Source organism: Canis aureus, chromosome 11, assembly GCF_053574225.1.
Source record: "Canis aureus isolate CA01 chromosome 11, VMU_Caureus_v.1.0, whole genome shotgun sequence".
In the NCBI taxonomy this organism is placed as follows: domain Eukaryota; kingdom Metazoa; phylum Chordata; class Mammalia; order Carnivora; family Canidae; genus Canis; species Canis aureus.
In genome coordinates, this window is record NC_135621.1 from 69,303,983 (window position 1) to 69,328,941 (window position 24,959).

General features: G+C 34.0%; 1 long non-coding RNA gene across 3 annotated transcripts in view; it reads right to left on the reverse strand.

Annotated features, from left to right (window-relative positions):
* Positions 1-3,864: 3,864 nt before the first annotated feature.
* Positions 3,865-24,959, reverse strand: part of LOC144324308 (uncharacterized) — a 253,334-nt gene continuing 232,239 nt past the window's right edge. For 2 of the 3 annotated variants that reach the window (XR_013389839.1, XR_013389843.1), the window contains one exon: positions 3,871-3,938. This is a non-coding gene — a long non-coding RNA (uncharacterized LOC144324308). Of the gene's footprint in view, positions 3,939-24,959 lie in introns of all 3 variants that reach the window. The other variant, XR_013389841.1, reaches the window with a different exon arrangement.

Genomic DNA, 24,959 nt, shown 5'->3' on the forward strand with positions numbered 1-24,959 from the left:
TACAATACTGTATGTTAACTAACTGGATTTAAGATAAAAACTTAAAAAAAACAAAAACTAAGAAAACAGTAGAATATAAATGAAGTTAGGAGCTGGTTCTTTGAAATGATCAACAAATTGATAAACCTCTAGCCAAACTCACGAAGAAAAGAAAGAGAGAGGACCCATATAACAAAATCACAAGTTAAAGAGGAGAGATAACAATACCACAGACACATAAATAATTAAAAGAGAATTTTAAAAAATAATAAAAAGGAAAACATTATAACAGATACTTCAGGCACTAAAAAGTGATGAATAAATATTATAAACGTTATGCCAAAAATATGACAATCTAATGAAATTAAGAAATTCTTGGAGAATTACTTACTAAAAGTGACGCAAGAAGAAATAGAACACTTTATTTGCCCTATCAGTTTTAAATAAATTTTATTTTTAATTAAAACCTTACTACTAGGGAAAAAAATAGACCCAGATGGTTTCACTAGTGATTTCTACCTAATATAAATGGAAAAATATTTTTACGCTTATAGAAAATGAGGATACATTGCCCCACACATTTTATGAGGTTACAATAACCTTAATATCAAAACCCAATAACAATGCTTAAAAGAAATATGAGAAGCCTCTGTTACTAATAAACTAAATTTTAGCAATTTGAGTGTAACAATATCTAAAAAGGATAGTATCATGAGCAAATTGTTTTTTTCCTATGAATGCAAGCTTTCTAACATAAAAAATTAAATTAATATACTGTAAATAATTAAAGCCTATAAAACAATGTGCTCATTGAGTTTGACAAAGCAATTAATAAAATTCACTATACTAAAAATAAAAACCCTTAGCATAGTGGGAAAAAAAAAAAAGAATCCTAATCTGATGATTATCTATAAGCCTTCAACAGTTTAATGGTAAATACTAAACACTGTTCCTTTGAAATTTGAGAACGAGAAAAGTATGCATTTATTGCTACTCTATGCAAAATTGCATTAACGGTTCTAACCAGTGCAGTAAGACAATACATGCACACATACATACTATATAAATAGCTAAGGATTAAAAGAACAAAGAAAACTTTCACCAAAGATATTTGTATATAGAAAACTCAAAAGATTCTAAAAACAAACCATAACATTTTAAGAAATTTCTACAAGTATTCTGGATATGACAGTAATATACAAAAATAAATTTTATTTTTATAAACTGGCAATTAATTAGAGGGCTTCAAAAAAGAGAATGCTAATTATGACAATTTCAAGAGTATAAAGTACCTTGAAACACGCCTAACACAAGATGTGTAAAATACCTTGGGGGACAACTTCAAAATTTTGTTAAGAAATATAAAAGAAGTCAAAACAACTTGAGAAACATGCAAGATTTATGGACTAGGAAATTCAAATGTATAATGATATCAGTGTGCAAATTGCTCTATAGTTAATGCAATCTCCTACATAGTTCTCAGAATGGCAAATTTTAAAATTTCTGATAACACTAAGGCAAATTAATTCTATTATATAGGAATTTTTACTAAGGTAGTGAAATCATGTAATCGGTATACTGGTTAACTCAGGGATTGAAGGGATTATGGTACATGAGAAACTTCTGGGAGGCTAGCAATCTATTTCTTTACCTAATTGTTTTCAAGGGTGTTTTCTTTTCAATAATTTAAGATAAATATTTATGCTTTAAGATGTTCCTCTCTATTATATTTCACAATAAAAATATTTTAAAAGAAAACCACTCAGACTAAACTATTTGAGAAAAAACTTACTATTTTTACTTTATCAAATTAGAAAAAAATAGACAATAAACATCATAAAGGTTATTTCACTAGCCACTTGACATCTTGCCTTCATTTTTCTTGAACAAAATTTTAGTAGTTATTGGCTGATAAATTTTAGACTCATAAACAATAATTAAACATGGGCACATTCAGCAAATGCTTCTAAAAATAAAGGATTATATTACCTTTACTATTCACCTTTGACCTATGTCAACATCCATTGTTTTGTGGATAGTTTCAGAAAGACTGGGATTAAGCATTAAGTAAATATTTATGGTGAGAGACTATCTAGTCCCATCTAGCTCTCTGTCTTGATGGCTTTACTTTCCTGTAGCATCTATGCACCTATTACTATGTAACACGATACTTTTGTTTTTTTCCTTGTTAAAACATAAACTCTATGAGGGTAGAGTCTTTTAATTTGTTTAATACTATATCCACAGCACTTAGAGTAATGCCTGAAACATAGTAAGGAGTTAGGAATATCGTTGAAAAAAATAAATGAATAAATTAACCCATTTTAATTGTTATGTTTCTAATTAAAGTACTTAAGACTTTGAGAGAAATATTCCCATCTGTTTAATGAAGGAGGGCTTGTTTGTCTTTTTTCCTTCTTCAATGAAATTACTTCTTTGGCCTTAAGAGAACTATCTCAGCTCGTTTATATTCTAGTTGAACATTAACTCCATCACCAAAAGATATACAGATAGGTTTCAAAGTAAATTAAAGAAATGATTGCTGTTTGTTATCAAAAGATGCTTCAGAAAAAAAAAATCTCAAAAACATCCTCACTCATTTGGATGTCTGTTGATTTCCATGAGGTATTTGTAGATTATGAAAGGAAAACTTTGAACTTTGGAGGCAGCTGAGAGGACCCTGGTCCTAACACATGCTTGCAAGATATACCCAGAAGCATGAAAGTTTCCAACTCAAAGATACCTGTAAGGCATTGTACAGCTTTTTAGGATACACTCATTCTAATCACAAATAGTGATAAAGTATTTGTCATGGTGATTCCAGAAAACATTTTACTGCTTTACTATTAACCTTAAACAACCTTCTACCTGCTTTTCCTTTTTTCAAAAAAAAAAAAAAAATTGATCCCACTGGACACCTCAGTATATGCTTTATATCATTGTTTACTTAATCTTTTTAAAGCTGACCTCCATTTATCAGAATTATTTATTCCTTTAAGCAGCTGAAAAGTGACCTGAACACATTAGAATCTGTCTATACTAGAATCGTCTCTCTAGGTGACTTGAACTTTCTATTTACACAGGGGAAATAAGAATTTGATAATAACTTTTTTTCAGTGTTATCTGATTTTCCTTTCATCATTTGGTCTGAATTGGGAGGACTGAGAATATTAAATGACTTGAGTGGCTTATTGATTTTTTCTGTCTATTAAAAGCTGAAGATAAAGTTTCTAAATGTTGCTTTGAGAAAAATTTCTACTGTCAATAGGAGGCATTATTAGAAAGTGTACAATATGCAAATAAACTCTTAATAACCAACATGAAGCACACTTCTGTTAACCTTTGTGTAATAATCTATTAAAATTTCAACAAAAATTGAGATCCTAGCTACTCCATATATACTGATAAACTAATAAATATTATTTCAAGGAATAATGATTAGCATTTGAAAATGTGTCTTTGATCATTTAAATCCCTTCCCTATTATTGAAACATTATAGTTTGTGTCTTAATATAAAGTTCTGAATGCTAATGGTATTATTTTCTTCATTCCTTCTGCTCTCATTTAAAGGCTTTCTCCATTTCTTGATGTGATTGGATGCTTTTATAAACAGTTTCCCCTAAATTAGCCTTTAATCTTGAAATCTTGTCTAGTAATTTTTTGGAAGAGTATGGTGATCAGAATGATAATTCAGTTTTTTTCTTACAAGGTCTTTAATATTATGATAGTAAAGTATATTTATAGGAAAGACAATAAGATTTGTTAGTCACTCAAGAACACAAACCTTTCGTAGGTACAAATGACAATAAACACATAAAAATATTTCCAACAGCATTAATCATCAAGAAAATGCAAATCAAAACCACAATGAAATACCAATTCATACTCACTAGGATGGCTATAATCCAATAATAAGCATCATGAGGATATCAGGAAATCAGAAACTTCTTATATACTGCTGGTGGGAATATAAAATGATGTAGTTATTTAGAAAACTGTGATGGTTTTACACATTTGATAAATGCATAAAGTTTTATTCAATACCATTGTAATATAGAACAGCTCTATCACTCCCAATTTTCCCCCAACTACTCCTTTGTAACCAACTTGTTCTTAAACACCCAACTCATAGAAATCACTGCCCTATAATTTAATAAATTTTGCCTTTTCCAGAATGCCATACCAATAACATTATATAATTTGTAAATTTTTTGTTTTCACTTCTTCACTGATTAAAGAATCCTCCACTCTTGTATGAATCAATATTTTGTTCCATTTTCTTGCTAAATAGTATTCAACTGCATGGATACACCACAGTGTCTTTATACATTTACCACTTGAGAGGCATCTGAATTGTTTCCAATGCTTAGCAATTACAGCAACCACTAATATTCAGGTATTTTTTTGTGATCATAAGCTATTTTTTTCTCCTAGATGATCAACTACAAGCAAAAACTATGGGTAACATTATAAATCTATATTTAACTTCATAAAAAATTGCCAAATTTTTTCATAGTACATTTTATACTGTGCATTTATGCATAATGTACATTTCTCCTATACATATTATACTCCCACAAGCTACTTATAAAATTCTTATGGTTTTACATCCTTATCAGCTCTTGGCATTTCATGTTTTCCTTTGCTTTTTTGCAGTTCTAATAGGTGTGTAGTGTTAGTCAATTGAGATTACCTATAGAATAGTACTCAGAAACAAAGCCATATTACAACCTAGAAGAAACAGAGAAATTCCTAAAAACATACAATCTTCTGAGACTGAACCAGGAAGACAGAAAATCTGGACTGATTACAAGTAATGAAATTGGATTGGTAATCCAAAAACTACCAGAAAATACAAGTTCAGGACCAGATAGCTTCACAGATGAGTTCTACCAGACATTTAAAGAAGAGTTAATACCTATTCTCCTCTAACTACTCAAAGAAATAGAAGAGGAAGGAAAGCTTCTACAAGGCCAGCATTTCCCTAATACCAAAACCAAAGACAACACACACACACACACACACACACACACACACACACACACAAGCTATAGGGCCAATATCTCTGATGAACATAAATGCAAAAATCCTCAACAAAATATTAGCAAACCACATACAACAATAGATTTAAAAGATCATTCACCACAATCAGGTGAAATTTACTCCCAGGATGCAAGGATAGTTCGATATTCACAAATCAATTAATGTCATACAATACCATCAACAGAACAAAGGCTAAAATTTTTATACAGAAAATAAAATACCATACACAGAAGATCCTAAAGAATGCACCCACTAGAAGTAATAAATTAATTCAGTATAGTGATTCTATATATTAACAACAAAGTCACAGAAGGAGAAACTTTAAAGGCAATACCATATACAATTACACCAAAAATAATAAAATACCTAGTATTAACCTAACCAAAAAGGCGAAAGATCTGTACTTGGAAAACTATAAAAAACTGATGAAAGAAATTGAGGATGACACAAACAAATGGAAAGATATTCTATGCTCATAGATTTGGAAGAAATAATATTGTCAAAATATCAATATTATCCAAAGCAATCTACAGATTCAATGAAATCCCTATCAAAATACCAAGAGCATTTTTCACAAAACTAGAAAAAATAATACTGTAATTTGTGTAGACTCCAAATATCCAAAGTAAACCTGAGGAAGAACAAAGGTGCAGGTATCATAATTCCAGATTTTATGATAGACTACAAAGCCATAGGAACCAAAACAGTATGGAACTTGCACAAAAATAGATGCATAGATCAATAGAACAGAATAAAGACCCCAGAAATAAACCTATATTTATATGGTCAATTAATCTATGACAAAGGAGGCAAGAATATTTAATGAGAAAAGACAGTGCCTTCAATAAATGGTGTTGGGAAAACTGTACAACTACATGTAAAAGAATGAAACTGGACTACTTCCTAACACCATACACAAAAGTAAACTCAAAATGGACTAAAGACCCACGTGTGAGATCTAAAACCATAAAAATAACAGAAGAGAACACAGGCAATAATTTCTCTGGTATTGGGCATAGTAATATTTTTCTGGATATGTTTCCTATGGCAAAAGAAACAAAAGCAAAAATAACTATTGGGACTACATAAAAATAAAAAGATTGTGCACAGAAAAGGAAACAGTCAAGAAAACAAAAGGCAACCTACTGAATGGGAGAAGATATCTGCAAATGACATATCTGGTAAGGGGTGAGTATATAAACTATATAAAGAATTCTAATAATTCAACATCAAAAAACCCAGACAATCCAATTAAAAAACGGGCAGAAGATTTGAATAGATTTTTTTTTCCAAAGAAAACATACAGATGGCCAACAGACACATAAATAGATGATAAATGTTACTAAACATCAGGGACACACAAATCAAAATCACAATATCACCTTGTACTTCTTAGAATAGCTAAAATCAAGAAGACAAGAAGCAACACATGTTGGTGAGGACATGAGAGAAAAGAACTCTTGTGCATTACTGGTGGAAATTCAAGCTAGTTCAGCCCCTGTGGAAAAAAAAAGTATGGAGTTTCCTCAAAATATTAAAAAAGGAAAAACTATATGATCAATAATTCCACTATTAGGTTTTTACCCAGAGGAGACAAAAAGGCTACCTTGAAAAGACCCATGCACCCCCGTGTTTACCGCAGCAGTATTTACAATAGTCAAGACATGGACGTGACCTAAGTGTCCATCAATAGATAACTGGTTAGGGAAAACGTGGTGTGTGCAATCTTATACAAGGGAATCTTACCCAGCCATCAAGATGGATGAGACTGTGCCATTTGAGACAACCTGGATGTACCTAGAGGCAATTACACTGAGTTAAATGACTCAGACTGTGAAAGACAAATGCCATATGATTCCATCCATAAATGGAATCTTAAAAAAAAAATAATGAACAAAAAATAGAATCAGAACTATAAATACAGAGAACAAACTAATGGTTGCCAGAAGGGAGGGGGTCAAGGGTTGGGGAAAATGAGTGAAAGGAAGAGGGAGATACAATACTCATTTCTAGTTATGAAATGAGTAAGTCACGGGAATCAAAAGCAGAGCATAAGGAATACAGTCAGTGATATTTTGACAGAGATGTAGCTAATATAGGTAGCAGCTATATTTGGGGTGAATATAACATAACATATAAATTTGTCACATCACTAACATATAAATCCGAAACTAATGTAACATTGTGAGTCAACTATACTCAAATAAAATAAGAAAACAATAAAGTCATACTAAATTGAAAAAAAAGGTAGAAAGGAGAGAAATAGTAGCCTTTTAACTAAATTATGATAGGACAATTAGATACACATTTACAAGAAAATTAACCTTTATCCCTATCTCTCACTATAAACAAAATTAAACTCAAAATGGAGTATAGAGCATGTTTGTAAATATAAAAGTTAAAAGTATAAAACCTTCAGAAAAAAAAAGAGAGTATTGACCTTCAGATAGGCAACAATCTTTAGGTATGATATAAAAATCACAATCTGTAAAGAGCAAATTGATATGCTGAATTCACCAAATTTTAAAAATGAGCACTTTTTGAAAACACTATTCAGAGTATGAAGACTCAAGACAAAGGCCCCAGAACAATGTTGAATAGTAGTGGCCATCCTTCTCTTATTCCTAATCTTAGGGCAAAATCATTGTCTTTTTATCATTATGCATAATGATATTTCCTACTGGTTTTTCTGAGGTCTCTTTTATCAGGCTAAGTTTCTCTTCTTATTTTGCTGAAGATTTTATTAAGAACGGACCTTGGATTTTATAAAAAGATATTTTTGTCTATTGAGATGAGTTATATGTTTTCATTACCCTTTTTTTATTAATACGATGAATTATATTAATCGACTTGTGTATGTGTATGTGTGTTAATTTTTTATTGTGGTAAAATAAAAATAACATAACATTTATCACCTTAATCATTATTAAATGTATACTTTAGCGTTACTAAATTCATTCCTAATGTTGTGCAATTATCACCACTGTCCATCTTCCTAGCTCTCTCATATTTTAAGATCTTTAAAGCTCCAAATCCATTGAAAAAACAACTCCCATTCTTCCCTCTCCCTGGACCCTGGAAACCATCATTCTACTTTCTATCTCTATGATTTTGACTATTCTGAGCATCTCATATAAGTGGAAGGAGGCAGTATTTCGGGCGTTTTCTTTTGTGTGTGTGACTTATTTATTTAACTTAGCATACTGTCCTCAAGTTTCCTCCATGCTGTAGCTTATGTCAGAATTTCCTTTTTGAGGCTGAGTAGCATTCTATTTTTGGTATGTACCACTTTCACTTACGTATTTATTCATTGATAGATGCTTGATTGCTTCCATGTTTAAGCTTCTGTGACTAATGCTGCTGTGAACATAGGATACAATTTTGGGGGGGGTATATACATAGAAGCTGAATTGCTGGATCATATGACAATTCTATTTTTGAATTTTTAAGGACTGTCATGTTGTTTTCCATAGGGACTATACCATTTTACATTCCCTTCAGGGCACAGGGTTCCAATTTCTCCACATCCTCATCAACCCTGGTTATCTTCTGTTTTATTTTTGATACTAGCTATCCTAACGGTGTGAGGTGGTGTCATACTGCAATTCTGACTTGCATTTATCTAATGATTAGCGATGACCATCTTTTCATGTGTTTGTTGGCCTGTTGTTTATCTTCTTTGAAAAAATATCTATTCAAATCCTTTTCTCATTTTTTAATCCAGTTGCTTATTTTGTTATTTTTGAGTTTTGGTGGTTCTCTATGTATTCTGAATATTAAATATTATTTTTGTTGCTATTATGCTCTATTTGTTATATAATGTATTATACATAATATAGTTAATTATATATGTGTATAACATATAATATATATTAATATCCAGAATATGTAGAGTGTTTTATATATATATTTACATCATGTAATCTGGATATTGCCTGAACAGATGCATGATCTGAAATATTTTCTCCTACTCTATGGGTTGCCATTTTACTCTGTTGGTAATGTCTCTTGATTCACAAAATTTTAAAGGTGTCTCATTTATCTATTTTTTATTCTGTTGTCTGTGCTTTTAATGTCATATCTAAGAAATCATCACCAAATCCAATGTCATGATTTTGTCCCTGCTTTCTTTTCTAAGAGTTTTATTTTTTAAGGTCTTACATTTAGATCTTTGATCCACTTTGAGTTAATTTTTGTATGTGGCATTAGGTAAGGGTCCATCTTAATTCTTTTGCATGTGGATATCTGTTTAGCATCATTTGTTGAAAAGACTGTCTTTTCTCTCTTGCAAGATCTCAGCACCCTTGTCAAAAATCATTTTAATACGTTTATGAGCATTTAACTTTGGGCTCTCTAGTCTATTCTGCTGGTCTATATATCTGTCTTTATGTCAATATCACACTGTTTTTTATTACTTTAGCTTTGTGGAAAGGTTTTAAATCAGAAAGTGTGAGCCCTCTAGCTTTTCTCTTTTTTAAGATCATGTTAGCTATTCAGGACACTTTGCTGCAGAACACATCATTGGGATTTTGATAGGGATTGCACTGAATTTGTAGATCAATTTAGGTACTATTAACATCTTAATGATATTAAGTCTTCCAACCCATGAACTTGGGATGTGTTTTCATTTATTTATGTTTTTCTCACTTTGCAGATTTCTTCTCTCTCACATTCTTCTCTGAACCCTAGCTGGCTTGGTCTCTCTACACTCTCAGCTCCTTACCTTGGGGAGTCCACAAGGTTCTGCCTCAGTTTCTCATTCCTGTACTACAGCCTGTAAAGTCTTTCAAGACAGTAATCTGGGCAATTGTAGGGCTTGTTTTGTGTGTTTCTCATCGCTCAAGGATTATTGACCTTTTTGCCTGGTATCCGGTATCTTGAAAATCATTGTATAGTATATTTCTCATATTTTGATTGTTTAAGGTGGATAAGTAATTTAGTTTCTGTTACTCCATCATGTTCAGAAATAGGAGTCTTAAATTAGGGTTCCTTCCCAGCTATAAGCAAACTCAGGGATTGATTCTTTCCTGGGTGTTAGCAAATCAATCCTGTCTTGATATCTCTGATCCCTTCAATTAGATTTTTTAAAATAGGTTTCCCCTATTTCTATTGCTGTAAGGAATTTTGGTCTAAAATGAACCAGTCTACCATTGCTCGAAGCAAAATTTCTACTATTCAATTAATTTTTTATCTTTGTAATATATATCTTACTGTCTCCTTAATTCTTGGTATATTCTCTAAGACCACTGACTAACCATGGCTGGAGCAATTCAACAGACAGTACTTAAATAACATCTGTGTATAAGGCATTATATGAAGCAATGTGAGAGTTACAAAATGATGGAAGACTTGGTCCCTCTTTGTGTAGATTTTTAAGGGATAATTCAAAAAATCATAATTAACTAGGATATGGATATAAATATAAACATTGTGTATCTTAACAATGTTAAAAGCTACTTAAATGCCTAAAAATATATACAGGTAAAACATTTGTAAAAGTGCTTGCACTTTAGCTGTCAAGGCAAACTTTTGCTATTTCTAGGTATTAATAGAGCCACCAGTAAATGAAAATCGAATTGTTTCCCTAATTTGAATTTCCTAGAGCAAAACTAAAGACTTATAAGATGCAAATAATGTTATAAGGTGTAGCTGTCATTTTCCCTACTAATCACTTTACTTATATAACATAAAAATGTTGAATGCCTCCAATATTTTTCTAGGCCTTAAGGTAACAAAGATCATTGAGACAAAATAAAATACACAAATGTGAAATAAATTAATGCACAAACATATTCAGTAATTATTACTAAAAATAAAACTTTAAATGGAGAAACAAAATGGGATTTTCCAAATGTTATTTCAGTTCAATTGATATAAATTAACATTCACTCAAGTAATCATTTGTAAATTCACACAAATGTGCACACACATGCGTATATAGAGATACACACAAATATGTTAATTTAGAGTTTAACAGGAGAACAAGGATACACAAATAGAAGTCACAAAAGGAATTGATTATTGGAACTACCCATGTCACATGAGATACAGAAGTAAATACCTATGGAAACTTAGGAGTGGTTATTTTAGGTGTTGGTTTTGTTTTGTTTTTTAGTAAATCAAAATCAGACTTTTATCTTACAACTATTTCAATTATGTTTTAAATCAGGTGAAAAGATATATAAATAAATTTGATGAGGCTCAAAAAATAATCTTTTGATACTGCTTAATGGCTTTGAGAGCTAAGAATTTAGCTCAATTTAGATTATAGACAACTCTTGCACCATAACAATAGGCATTTCACTGGCTCCAAGTCAGTCAATGGCTAGTCAATTATAAACTCTCCACTATCCAAATGTTGCACGTTGGAAAAGTGCATCAAAGACCACTGAGAACCCAAACCACCGAAGCTATGAGACCCCTAATATGTCAAATTTTGGTCAGGATACAGTTGAGATTGCAGAATATTTTTCTAAACAAGTCATTGTGATTAATTCAGAGGCTAGGAATATAGTTTGCAAGGAACTTTTAGTTGTCTTTGATAAATCAGATTGAGAAAGGTCAAGAAAATAATCAGGTCAAAGCTGTCTGCCCCAAATTTCCCAGTAACATGATAATAGTTCTTTATATTTTCATTCATATTTAACCCAAACTGCTCTGCACAGATTTTTCCTTGCAATTATGACTTTAAAATGGTGAATTGCCTTTCAAAAATATTTTGGGTAATAGATTTATGCGAACATTCTTCTTGTAAGAAGATTATTGAGTTATAGGACTTTAATTTCAAATTGTACATTCTACCAAAGAATGCAAGCTTCTTAATAGCCATGGTTTTGTGATAAATATTACTTCATGTTATACTTCTATCCCATTCTTCCAGTCTACTCTTAAATCTTGAAAAAATAAACACAATGGCCTTAGTGGGTTCAGGGATATCCCTGAGTACATACAGAAAAATAGCAATCTCTCTACATACAGATAGAGATAGATACATATATACATACATGTAAAATGGACATATAGCTACACAGCTGCATGCTTATGTATATATGTATGGAGAGATCTTTGTTCACCACATCAATTATGAAGCCAGATAAAGTGTGACAAAGAATTCATAATGTTCAGACATTCGTTTAAACAAATTTTTCATTCCATAAACACTGCCTCAGCTTTCAAACATAAATAAGGAAAGATGAACTATTCATATCATTTCTCCAGATGTTTTGTGTTTTGAGACTGCATATCACAGCTGGACCAGTGATCTCTGATGCCTGGGAAACAGAGAACTCTGTAGCTCAACTTCAATACAGAGGGTTCTCTGGCTGTGAGCTGGAAGCAGGTGGACTCCATGTTCTGCATTTTTTACCCATAGAGCCAAATTTGTCATCAAAGAGTAGCTTCAGGAATAAAATGCCACAGCTATTGTTTCCTGAAATGCATTAAAAAAATCTTAAGAAGAGAGTTTAGTTTTCTGATATTACCTTTTTTTTTTCTGATATTACCTTTTTATATCTTGGACTAAATACTGACCAAAAAAGTATAGATGAAAGCCATGAAAATAAATCCTTGGTTTCTAAGACCTAGATGTAGTCAAGGGTATCAGTTGACCTCACTAAAATTAGCCTTTGAAGTTAAAAAAAAATATCAAAACATTAATGACTCATTGAATTAGAATAACTTAATTTTTTGATTAGTGAAGGTTTTAACTTCACATAAGAAGTTTAAACATTCTCTGGGAAAAAGCAGCTAAGTTCCCAAAGAAACTGTCAAATCAGTAAAGATAATCATAAAATTGTTGTCCATAATAAAATGGTGAAGAATTTAATATTGGGGGTGGGGAAGGATATCTGGTATATATCCAGAAAGATTGGGCCCTTGGAAGAAAAGGGTAAAAGATGGAGAAAAAAATCTCATTGGGCCATTTGGTAAAAGAAGGACTAGAAGCATTCTTTTCCCAGTATGACAGTGCATCAAAATCTCTGAGGTATCTGATCAAAAGGCACGTTTTCATCTTGTCCCAAACCTACTGGCTCAAAATCACAGTACATGAAGCTTCTCAATCTTCATTTTCAACAAACTTCACAGGTGATTATTACACATTAAGAAGAATTTATAAAACCACTGCAAGCAGAAAACCAGAGATATCAGGTGGGAATGTGGGGAAAACAAGTAGGCACACCGGCACAATGTGAATACATCTTCAATAAAGAGGACTCAAATTATGAAATGCTAGATGGAAAGGGGTTTCTTGTGGAAATTAGTGAAATAATTGAGTTCTGCTAATTAATTTTTATGGTGCCAAACAATCAGCTCATGTAGTTGAAAGATAACTGCCATAGAGTCTACAGGAAAAAATATTTTGGTTCACGTTTTGTTTCAGAAAAAAATTCTTTATTATGAATCTACTATTTTGTTACGAATAAGAGTCAAGTGAAGAGAATCTCATTTTTTCTTTGCTGATTGAAGATCCTGCATTTTCTCAAAGCCCTAACTGTGATTTTCATTATCACTCACCAATGATAGTAACAGTTGGTATAAAGACCATAAAATATTGGGCTAAATGTGTATTATATCTATAGTATTCTAAGAGAGCAAATGGCCTTAGGGAGGTGAGAATAGGTATTAAAAGTCTTGGGTGAATTGAAGTCTGGGTTTTTGCATCCACAAAGGGTGTGAATGGGGCTGGAATGAGCTTCTGCTGAAATGTTCAAGCCCCAAAGCAGTCAAGTCATAGAACTAGGTGGAAGGAAAGAATATGAGGGCAGAGGGCTCCATCTCACGTGGGCTCCATCTCACGTGGGCACATCTCAGTTGTGCACTAATTTGGAATATAAATAGATTGTTTGTCCTCAAGGTTGTTCCCAGCAGATATTCAGCACTGCTGTGCACTATACCAACTAGCAACTATTTAAAAATGACTCAAAACATGAACTCGACCAGATATGTAAGTGTGTGTGTGTAGGTGTTAGCCAAATTCTTGATATTGCTTAAGGAAGAGAACATTTTGGTTAATTGGAGGTGCCAATTAGACGTTATATCAAGTATTTTTTTCTTCTTTGCTCACATTTTGCTGGCTATGTTTTAGAATACATACTCTAGGATGAAGGATGTGTTCGTTTACTATAGTCAAAAAAAGAGAAATCAAGTCTGAGTACAGGATAATGGCAGAAGCAATAATCTGCTTTTGAATGAAAGAATGAAATGAATACAAATTTATGGTGTCCAATTCATTCTTTTTTGTTGTTTTTTCAAAATGAAGTATATTTCATTGTTTTTCCTCATTATGAAAAGCGATTCTTTTAAAAGAAAAAGTGAAAATATGGAGGAGTAAAAATTAGAATAATAATTATAATAATAACTATAATAAACCTCTTAAGCCTATTATCTTGAAGACAACTATTGTAAACCTTGGCAAATATATTTTCAGTCTTTATCTGCACCCACTGCATATATTCAACAGTCATTTTACTTTTATTGTTTATAAATATGATATCATAGTTTAGCTTATCAGTAAATTACTGATTTTCAACCACTTTTTACCTACAAAACACCTTCATATGATTCAATCTATACATCCTATTTTCCAATATTTATTTTCCCTTTAAAATATACCATGAATATCTTTCCATAATAAATTACTATGATTTCCACATAGTTTTCCATTATGTGGAAATTTATTAACTGATCCTCCTTTATTAGACATTTAGATTTTCATTTTTTCCTATTACTAATAGTGCTTCCATAAACATTCTTATGGCTAAATCTATCCCACATACTTCCACCTCCCCTGCCAAGGGATACATTCTCATAAGTAGAATTCTTGGATGAAAAGACATGCCCTAGAAACACATTTTTCTAGCCGACTATTTTTCCGCAAATGTTCTGTGATGTTGTTTACTTTCTATGGCTACATCTACAGACAAAGACAAGTTTTGTTATTCACAACTTATACTAGCTACTAACATGTTGAACATAATACAGTGTTTTAGTAAAAAGCCTTGAAAATGACTTTTTCTTCGGCTGCTCTGTGTGTATGTGTATGTCGGGGGTGGGGGCTGGCAAAATTACAAGCCCTAGATGCATTGATATCATTATCTTCCTATTTTCTTGGTTCAAAATTATTAACACTGTGATATTTAGAGACAATGAACAAGGTCTGCACTAATCAGATGAAACCTTCTCTCATTCCTCAAATGAACCCCTCAGGTGAAAACAAGTATTGAATGAGAAGGATTTAAATGAATTCCCAGCTTCTTTTCCACATTGAGCCTATAGAAACCTTGTCTATAATTGCTTTTTTTAATTTTCCAGCATCCATGTTTCAGTTGCCCATCATAAACCTCAACTAAATCTTGAGGATTCTTTCCTCGCTTGTCCTTGACTGTTTAGTCAAGAAAGCAAAGATAATCAAACTTGCAATGTCAATTTTCCAGGCTTCATGTTGAAGGACTGTGGAATTATAAAGTATTGTTACCAGTTGTGTTGAAAATAATAATTGAGGAACTACAGTCATAGCTCAGTCAGTGGTTCAGAAAAGTTGGGGTGACAATTATGCAACTGATTTAAGGTAAATACCAAAGAACATCGTCTTCCCAGAAACTTGCAAGGTTAGAATGAATCTGGCAGTGAGCCAGAACTGGAAATGTTCAAGAGGTTAGAGTCAAGACACCTGCACACCAGCAATTCTCTGACTTATGTTCTCAAACCTGGCTTGTGGTCTCTCCGAGGTTAATGCCTTGACTTCTGACTGGCCTAAGACTTCATACATGGCTCTTTATACTATTGTGGAGTTGCTTTCTGTGTCTATCCCCTATACACTGTAGGGGCCATGGAAGTGAAGACCACAATGTGTTCATATCTCTAAGCAACCCAGAGGTCGAAGCGCTGGAGTCCCTAGTAAATGGATAAATAAGGCAATGCTGATTTTAAAAATCACAATTCGTTGTCATTTTTAAAGATTGGGTCCACAGGAGTAGTCCCCATGTTCCCAAATTAGGGATCAAAGGTAAAAATGTCTAAGACCCCTGAAAAAATAACCTTATAATTTCATTAATTTAATCATCTTATAGAAGTAAGTAATATCCTTATTTACTTAATCTTTTCAAAGCTGACCTCCATTTATCAGAATTATTTATTCCTTTAAGCAGCCAGAGCAGCCAGAAAAGTGACCTGAACACATTAGAATGTGTCTGAAGAACAGCATTTAATTGGAAAGAAGATACCGAATTAAGGCCAAAACCCCCCAAATTATTAGAAGTCAGGGAGTTGAGGGAAGAGATAAGATGGAATGGACTGGAAAAAAGGACTGGAAGAAAAACTGCTACCAGGACACCTGCTCCCTTTCTTTTCACCAACTGTTGGTCATTTACTACATGAGAAAGACAAGCATTTACTTCTGACTCATAGGTTATACCTCAGAGATGCTCAGTTTTGATTTTAGCTTTCTTGATGATCAGTTACTGTATGAGATGCAAGGAAGTAATCAGAGGAATCCAATATCCAAGTACCTGGCTCAGCTGGACCACAGACACTCTGAGAAACAGAGTTAGTGGTCAAAAAGTCTGGGTGTTTCCTTCAAAACGCAGGTATTCCCACAGTCTCCCCATCAAAAGTCTCGATGAACGAAAATGCCCAAGTTGCCATCTAGAGAATGTATCCTCATGGGGCAAATGCCACAGTGGCTTGTATACAGTTTTCTCTAACACTCTTTTCCTGACTCCAGGTCTTTGCAGTTGCTGTTCCCTCTGACTACAATGTCCCTATACACTCATACAGCCAGCTCTCTCTTCTCATTCAGCTCAAATGTGGCATTCTCAGAGTTGTCTTGATATCAAACTGCTTCTCCCCAAACCATTTTTCTCAATGGTCACACTCTCTTATTTTCTTCAAGGTATATGACAATATAAGAAACTATATTATTTGCATATTTGTTTACCATCTGTCATTCCCCACTAGAATACAAGTTCTAGGAGAATGGGGCTTCCATCTTAGTCATCATTGTATCAGTGCTGGAGCATAGTGGTCACCCAATACGTATTTGTTGAATGAATGAATGAACGAGTGAATGAATATGTAGAGAATCTCAGGTATGTTTTTTTGCCAAGAGTAGGTCCACCCTTTATAACAGGCTTCTTTACTCTTAGCATCTTATTATGTAAGTGAATTTTGCTTAAACAAGGTAAGACAGGTCATGTGGAATGAGCAAGCTCTTCTTAGGAATTCAAGAAATTGGAAGTAGTAATAGAGGAACACATTCCCTAGATGAGGGAAATGAGAAAGAAGCTGGCAAAGGATCCAAAGCAAGGGCCCTGCTAGGATTGTAGGTAACAAGAATCACATCCCAGGTACAAGGAGGACATGTTGAATAGCAAGCCAGTGTGTTGTTGGAGGCCCTTCAAGAGTCACAGAAGACATAAGAGCCCTAAAGCAGTCCACCAGGAGGTCATAATTCTATCTTACTTTTACGGGCTTGTAAAGGAAATGTCTAGATAAAAGCGGCTTTCACACAAAAACATAAAAGAATCTGTGTTTCCAGATTCTGAGTAAAGTTTTGTTAATTTTGAGTAGTTTAGTGTCAAGACAGAGCAGCACAACAGATTAATAACTGAAAATGGTACGCAGAAGGACATTACAAACTAGAGCATGAAACTGAGTCACGGTTAAGCCAGGATAAGAGGACTTATGCGTGTTTCCAAGTTCCCAAGATTGACATTCCTCTCCGACGGTTCTTGGGTTTCTCTTGTTTCTCAATATTGCGATTATTAAAAAGAAAAAGCTGCACGAGGGTTATTTTGACTGTCACTCAAACAATTACATATCCTAATTCCAGACTGGTTTATATTCTGAAACTTGTTCACAGAAAACTCCTTCAAACATCAATAGATGTTAGTCACCCAAGGCCTGATTAATGAAAGGAGAGCCGTAGCATTGGCTGAGAGAGAATGTTGTTCTGCAATTAGGGCACAAATGATCTTTCAGTCTTCTGGCTGCAGATTATTTACTTTGGCAGTATTGAGAATAACCTGATATATGACAAGATTTATGAAACTCGAACAAAACTTCCAAAGCATACACATGAGCACTGCTGACCAGATGGAATTTCTCAGTACAGTCTGCATGGAAACAAAGCCACACGTTTCCACGGTGCAACCAAAGAGTCGTGTTGTTAATATTTTGCTATAAGCTCAAGCTTTTCTCATATTAGCCCCCCTTTTAAATCACTTTCTGTTGATGCTTGTTATTAGCAAGGATCACTGTTTACCTTGGATGGTATGAATGTATAGACCAAAACAGTGGCCCTGCTTACACACGCCCGTATACGTATACATATAGACAGACACGAACATACAAATGCATAGGTGCGTGTATAGATAGGTGCTTATGAATATACACATACATACGTAATAAATACAAAATAAAGTTGACAAGTAAGAGTTTGGTCACACCAGCTCTTGGCAGTACATAATTAATCAAAGTTTGGCTTTTTTTTTTTAAGATTTTATTTATTTATTCATGAGACACAGAGAGAGGTAGAGACACAGGCAGAGGGAGAAGCAGGCTCCATACAGGGAGGCCGATGTGGGACTTGATCCCTGAACTCCAGGATCACACCCTGGGTCAAAGGCATATGCTCAACCACTGAGCCCCCCAGGCGCCCCAAAGTTTACTTTTTACATTAAATTGGTTCTCATGCTGAAGTCAGAGAGTTGATTTTTGTCTTTGAAAACAGAACCATTATGTCCTCTAGTGTTAAAATTCTGAGTTTCTTCCAACATATTTTCATATACCTCTAAGCTCTTGCATTTTTTGTTGTTGTGGGAACGAAGTAATTTTTAATTCATGGGGATGTGCAGTCCCTCTGTTTAGGCATGTACATCTTAGCTGCTTGAAAACAGAAAACTAAAAGCATCATAGTTTCTGGTGTATCTTTTAGAAACACATAGAATATTAAGTAAGTGTTGTCACTTCTCATTTTAACTCCTTCTATATTTTATTTAAAAACTAAATAGATCACTATTTGTAACCGTTATCCATTACTAAACATAGTACAAATATATCACTGTCATTTTAAATGTAAAATTATCATTTACGGAGACATCTTGTTCTCATTCATACCAATCAATATTCATTGAGGAAAAAAATGTTAGTTTTAACCATACCACGCCTCATCGAAAGTAAAGATAATTAAATATTTATGAGTGACATTATTGCAGTTTTTTAAAACTCAAATTTTTCAAGGGGATCCATGCACTCCTATGTTTATAGTAGTTTTAGCTACAATAGTCAAATTATGGAAGCAGCCCAAATGTCCATTGATAGATGAATGGATAAAGAAGACGTGGTGTATGTAAGCTATGGAATATTATTCAGCCATAACAAAGAATGAAGACCAAGGTCAAAACTCTTCATTGGAATTTTTTAGCTCAAATACAAATTCCAGAATCATGTGAATGATGCCCTGTTCCTCCTTATCCCATAATGTCTTTCCACATTGAAAGGAGAGGTCCTTTTCAATTCATGAAATAAATCGTTTGGTGGAATGCTCAGCTCAAACGCGAAATATTACTCTTGTCAGCAGTCTTAGTGTTTTACCCTGTATGTAAAAATAAAACACAATCACTGAGAATGTAAACCTAGATCCAAATTTTGTCTTCTCTCGTCTATGTTCTTTCTAAATATATTTGAAGGTTGTCTGAAGGGAGATAATATTGACCCTACCACCTATCTTGTACCAGGGGTTATTAAGAAGTTATATACTATCTTCCTCTCTTAACCATCACAGAAACTCCATGCAGTTCTTATTATATCATTTTCATAGATGGTGAATTTAATGTTTAGAAAAGTCAAATAATTTGCCTAAAATCATGCATCTAGAACATGGCATAACCGGAATCCAAATTTCTAATTAAGAAAAAAAAAATCAGCCTTAATATGTAATGATGACTTAGACAGATCTCTCCAAAATCAAGGGTAAGCATAAAATATACAATTTCTGATAAAGAGAATGCTTTTGACATGATCACTCCTTTATTTACTGACCTTAGCACTTTTACATTTACTATGAGGTTCGCAAGTCCGTAGGGAGTGAAATGATGCAGCAGTGAAATTAATCAATAAAGCGTTGAATCAGGCATGACCTCCAGGGCAAAGAAGCTGCTACAGCCTGAAGTATAACACGCTCCAACTAAGGCAGGGGCCATAGAAATGCTAGAGCATCAGGGCCACGCCTGCCCCAAGACCAATGGGGAAAGCGGAGTGAACAAGGGGAGGAACACAGGCAGAGCTTCTGGGGCCAGGCCTCTTAGGAGAGACCAGCCTATTGCTCTGACGTAGATCCTGGACCACCAACTGACAACACCAAAGCACGGGCTTCATTCAGTAGGTTCCCTCGTGATGGGGAAGCCCTTCCATATAGTGGTAAGAGATAAGGTCTCTGGGAGCAGGCTGCTTGGATCTGAATTTCCACTGGCCACTTATTATCTATCTACAGGGTCTTCACGAGTAATTTCAACAAATGTGGTAGCTTCCTCATCTGGGAAACGGGTATGATGCCACAAAATGAAGTAATGTGTATGGAACATGAAGAATTAAATGTGGCACATGAGAAAATCCCATACCTGATACATATTCTTATTGTGAAAAAAAAAAAAAAAAAGCAACTCTTTCCACTGCCTCTAGGACCAACACCTTTGCTCCTTTTTTTTTTTTTTTTTTGATGGTAAATTTATATTTGAAGGTCAAAAAACCAACCCCCTCCGAAACCAACAACAACAATAATCCCACCACAGAATTTCTCCTCTTCCTCCATAGCCCTGCGCTTCAACAACATCCTTCTTGCTTAACCAAACCTACTACATCTTTAAGAAGAAAGAAAGGCTAGGCCGGGTTGATTTATTTTTGCATCAGAACCTAGTTTGGTAATTGCATCCATGTGTTTACCTTTTAATTCTCATGTCAACGATAAGATCAAAAATGGTCATTCCTAGGCACATCCTTGACGAAACAGAACTTAGATCCTCTCTCCAAAAAGTGAAGCCGGTGTCTGATTACCAAGGCGAGCTGCGCTAGAGTAAAATAATCTTCGTGGAACCAGAAAGAAAATAAAACATCTCAAAAGACTCAACAAACAATTTTCTTTAAAAAAAAAAAAGCATTCATATATAATATACCCAGATGGATATTAAGAAGAATCTATGACATAGTTGATCTAAGTCTTTAGGGTAGGATTAAGATATTACTCTTGTTGGCATTTAGGTATTATTACATGTGGCAAGAAAAGATTCAAGAATTTTGTGTGAAAAATACCCAGGTGTTAATGTGCTGGTTCAGTCAAGCATGCCCTAGAGACCTGGACCCCCCCAGGGATGCAATACTGTTCTGGTCTAGTGGGTACTGTCATCAATGTGACCTTTACAGAGGTGGCCTGAATAAGTTATCACCATAAAGCGCTTGGAATGAAAAGCACCACATCAGTACTTACTGTGCTTTGCATTTTTTATGACTCAAATCTTTTACAAAAGATGAGCAGCTCCTAAAGATATTACAAAAGTGGTTTATAAATAGGAAGTAGCTATACTTGCAGTTCATTGGTTTCTGAAAAGTTGTAATTGCTACATGAATATTTTTATAACGTAAATGTTAATTGAAACATTCACTAAATAACAGAAAAATGGCAGACCTATAAATAACAATGCTACTTAAGGAGTGGAAAGGCTTATTTTTAGAAAATGTGAAGGTATGGTTTTTGTTTCCTTCCTACAAAAAGACTAATAAAAATAAAACCCTCCCTGGAAATAAGACTACCATCCACTTACGGGGTATCTCTTCACGTGTTGCCAGATGAGCAATCACCATTGATGCCTACATCTTGGTGTGGGGCATCCCAACACGGTTGCCATTTTATTTCTTCCTATTGAAGAAAAGATACAGCTGTTTTTATCAGCTATAAAAGATAATTTTGCTGCATTAAGTCCGTAAGTTTGATAGATCCAGCAAGGCTTCGATGGTATAATGGCTTAATTTTTCATTCCAATAATAACCGCCTGCCATTTAAAATGAATAGGATCAAAACCAAACATTTCTGTGCTATAATATGATCTGTGACCGATGCACATACTGTTTAGGAGGCCCTGGGCAGGGAAGTCCCGGCCCCCTTTCCAGTTCACCCAAAGGCAGTAAAAACCATGAACACCAGGGAAAGGGTAGGTGGTAACGCTCAAGGGAAAGCGACCCAGCAGTCCTCTACTCTTAAATCCATAATTGGCCATAGGCCTGGTTCAGGATGAGGCATGTTTTAGGATCTTTACATAGTGCTGTGATTGTTTCTCAATCACTGTCTTCTTCAGCTTTGAGCAGCAACCTGGAAACTTCTCGTCTATGTCTTTCCCTCTTTTTCTTCCCCCCACCTCCCTTTTACCATTATATGCATAAAAAGTTAGTAATTCGATTATTCACTTGTTTGTATAGATTTTTTTTTGGTTGACAACTTAGAAGTGTCTCGCTTTAAATGCCAGAACATATCTTGATACGTTTAAGTGAAATTAAGGTCATGCAAGTTTGTGCCAACAAGCTACTAAGGCTTTATGTAGTTATTGATTTATCTACCTAATGAAACTGAATATCAGCAAATTGTTTTTCATTTTTTATAAGGGAGATCGCTTTCTGGAAGGAAAATTTAGTGAACTCATGTGCAAATTTCCTATTTGGGGAATATGGTAGATTTATTTTCATCGGTAAATCAACATTTTCATCTACTGTTCTTTCCTATATATGCTCTTTTTTTTGCAAATGATTATAATCCTTCAACAAAAAAGTGCAAAAACATTTTAAACTCTTTTCTCCTTAATTAAGTCATTACTCATTGTTTTTTTCTACTTGCTTTATTTTCTACTTTGTATGCTTTTCTATGTCTTCTAAGTTTTTTAGTCGATCTCTTTAACCATTCAGTCATGTTCCCAAGTTTTCTAAATAGAATATCTTTTACTTCTAAAATTGGAGGAACACCTGCATATATAATTTTTAAAAATACCTTTCAAATTGTTTCACAATTTCATGCTATGCCTGTAGAAATTTGCAAAAGAAAACCTCGCCGTTGCTCATGAGTGAGCTATGTGAAATCCCATACAAGGAGTACTAGCATTGTCAGAGAATAAATAATCATTTTTGGATTTGATTTCTTTATATGAGAGAGAGAGAGCATGTATGTGGTGGGGGGTTTGAGGGGGAGGGAGAGAGAATCTCAAGCAGCTTCTACACTGATCCTGTGCAGAACTCAATCTCAAGACCCTGAGATCATGACCTAAGCCAAAAAACCACTGGTCAGGCACTTAACTGACTGAGCCACCCAGGTGCCCTAAGGATCATTTTTAGGTCAACTGTTTAAAAACACTTATATCGCAGTAAAGGAAGTAGGTTTTTTTGGATGATTTTGAAAAATGTATACCTCTGTCTAGTAAATAATACTCTTTTCCAAATGCAACAATACTATTGAAAATATTGCCTGGGTGAGGTTCCCAAACACAATTTCTTTTCTGTCCCTTTAAATAAAGAAACACTTCTTTTCAAAATAATTTCTAATTCACAGAAAAATTATAAGAAGAGTGCACCAAACTTCTGGATATTCTTACCCGGATTCACCAAGTTTTAATGCTTTGCCACAGTGCTTTATCATTGTCTCTGTAGATATTTTGCATTTTTTCCCCCAAACTATATGGGAAGAACTGCATACATCATGCCCTTTAACCCTTAATGTTTTGCTATTTATTTCCTAAAAGCAAGTGTTTGAATTCAGAAAATTGACTGCTGATATAATGCTGTTATCTAATACGCAGCTCATATTTCAATTTCTTTGATTTTTCCAATAATATCCTTTATAAGAATGTTTTCCAATACAGGATGTGGTCTAGGATCTCCTTTAATCTGGAACAGCTCATCAGACTTTGTCTTTCTGGGATTTCACATGCAAAAATACTGCAAAAATACAGGCCAACTGTTGTACACAAAATCTCATTATTTTTTTTTTCCTGATGTTTCCTTAGGTGAAGGTTGTCCATTTTGGCTGGAATACTGCATCAGCAAGATTTCCCTCCAGATTATTACATCAGAAGGGATATGATGTCTGTGTGCCCTTTATTAATGACATTGCTTTTGATTCCTTGGTTAAGGTAACACCGCAGCAAACATCCCTACTACCAAGAGTTCGAGATTTGTCTTCAGCACATTTTTTCTTCCTTTTCCTTCTCCTCTTTTCTTCCTCCTCCTTCCCGCCCTCTCTTCTTCTTCCTCTTGTTTTTAAGACTAAGAGTATAGAATCAATGTATTGAATTTGAAAGGCACTTATATTAGTTTTTCCCCTTAATTGCAAATATTTTGTTTGAAATAAGTTATTTCTCCTTGCATTTCATTTTAGAGTTCACCTCCACCCTTGTCGGTTTTATTTCATTTTTTGAATATGGAGGATATTTATGATTCCGTGTGGGCACCTGGCTGCTGCAGTCAGTTCAGCATCCGACTCTTGGTTTTGGTTCGGGTCATGATCTCAGGGTCACGAGATCAAGCCCCACGTCAGGCTCTGCTCAGCACAGAGTCTGCTTAAGATTTTCTCTCCCTCTCCCTCTGCTTCTCCTCTTCCTGCTGCTCTCTCTCAAAAAATAAATAAATCTTTTTTTAAATAAAAGGAATTGTTATGATTCTGAAAGTCAGAATTCTACAAAACACTCTATGCAGAGAAAATTACTCTCTTTGTTACAACTCTCTCCCCTCCCCACTAAAAATCAGTCCCATAAGTTTCTGGTTTATCCTTTCCTATGGTTCTTTTTACAAAAATAAGCATATTTTCTTTTCTCCATTCTTGCATACAGGATAGCATGCTATAAAGACTTGCTTGTACTTTGCTTTTCTCTTCTTAACACTACATATTGGAAATTCATCTCTATAA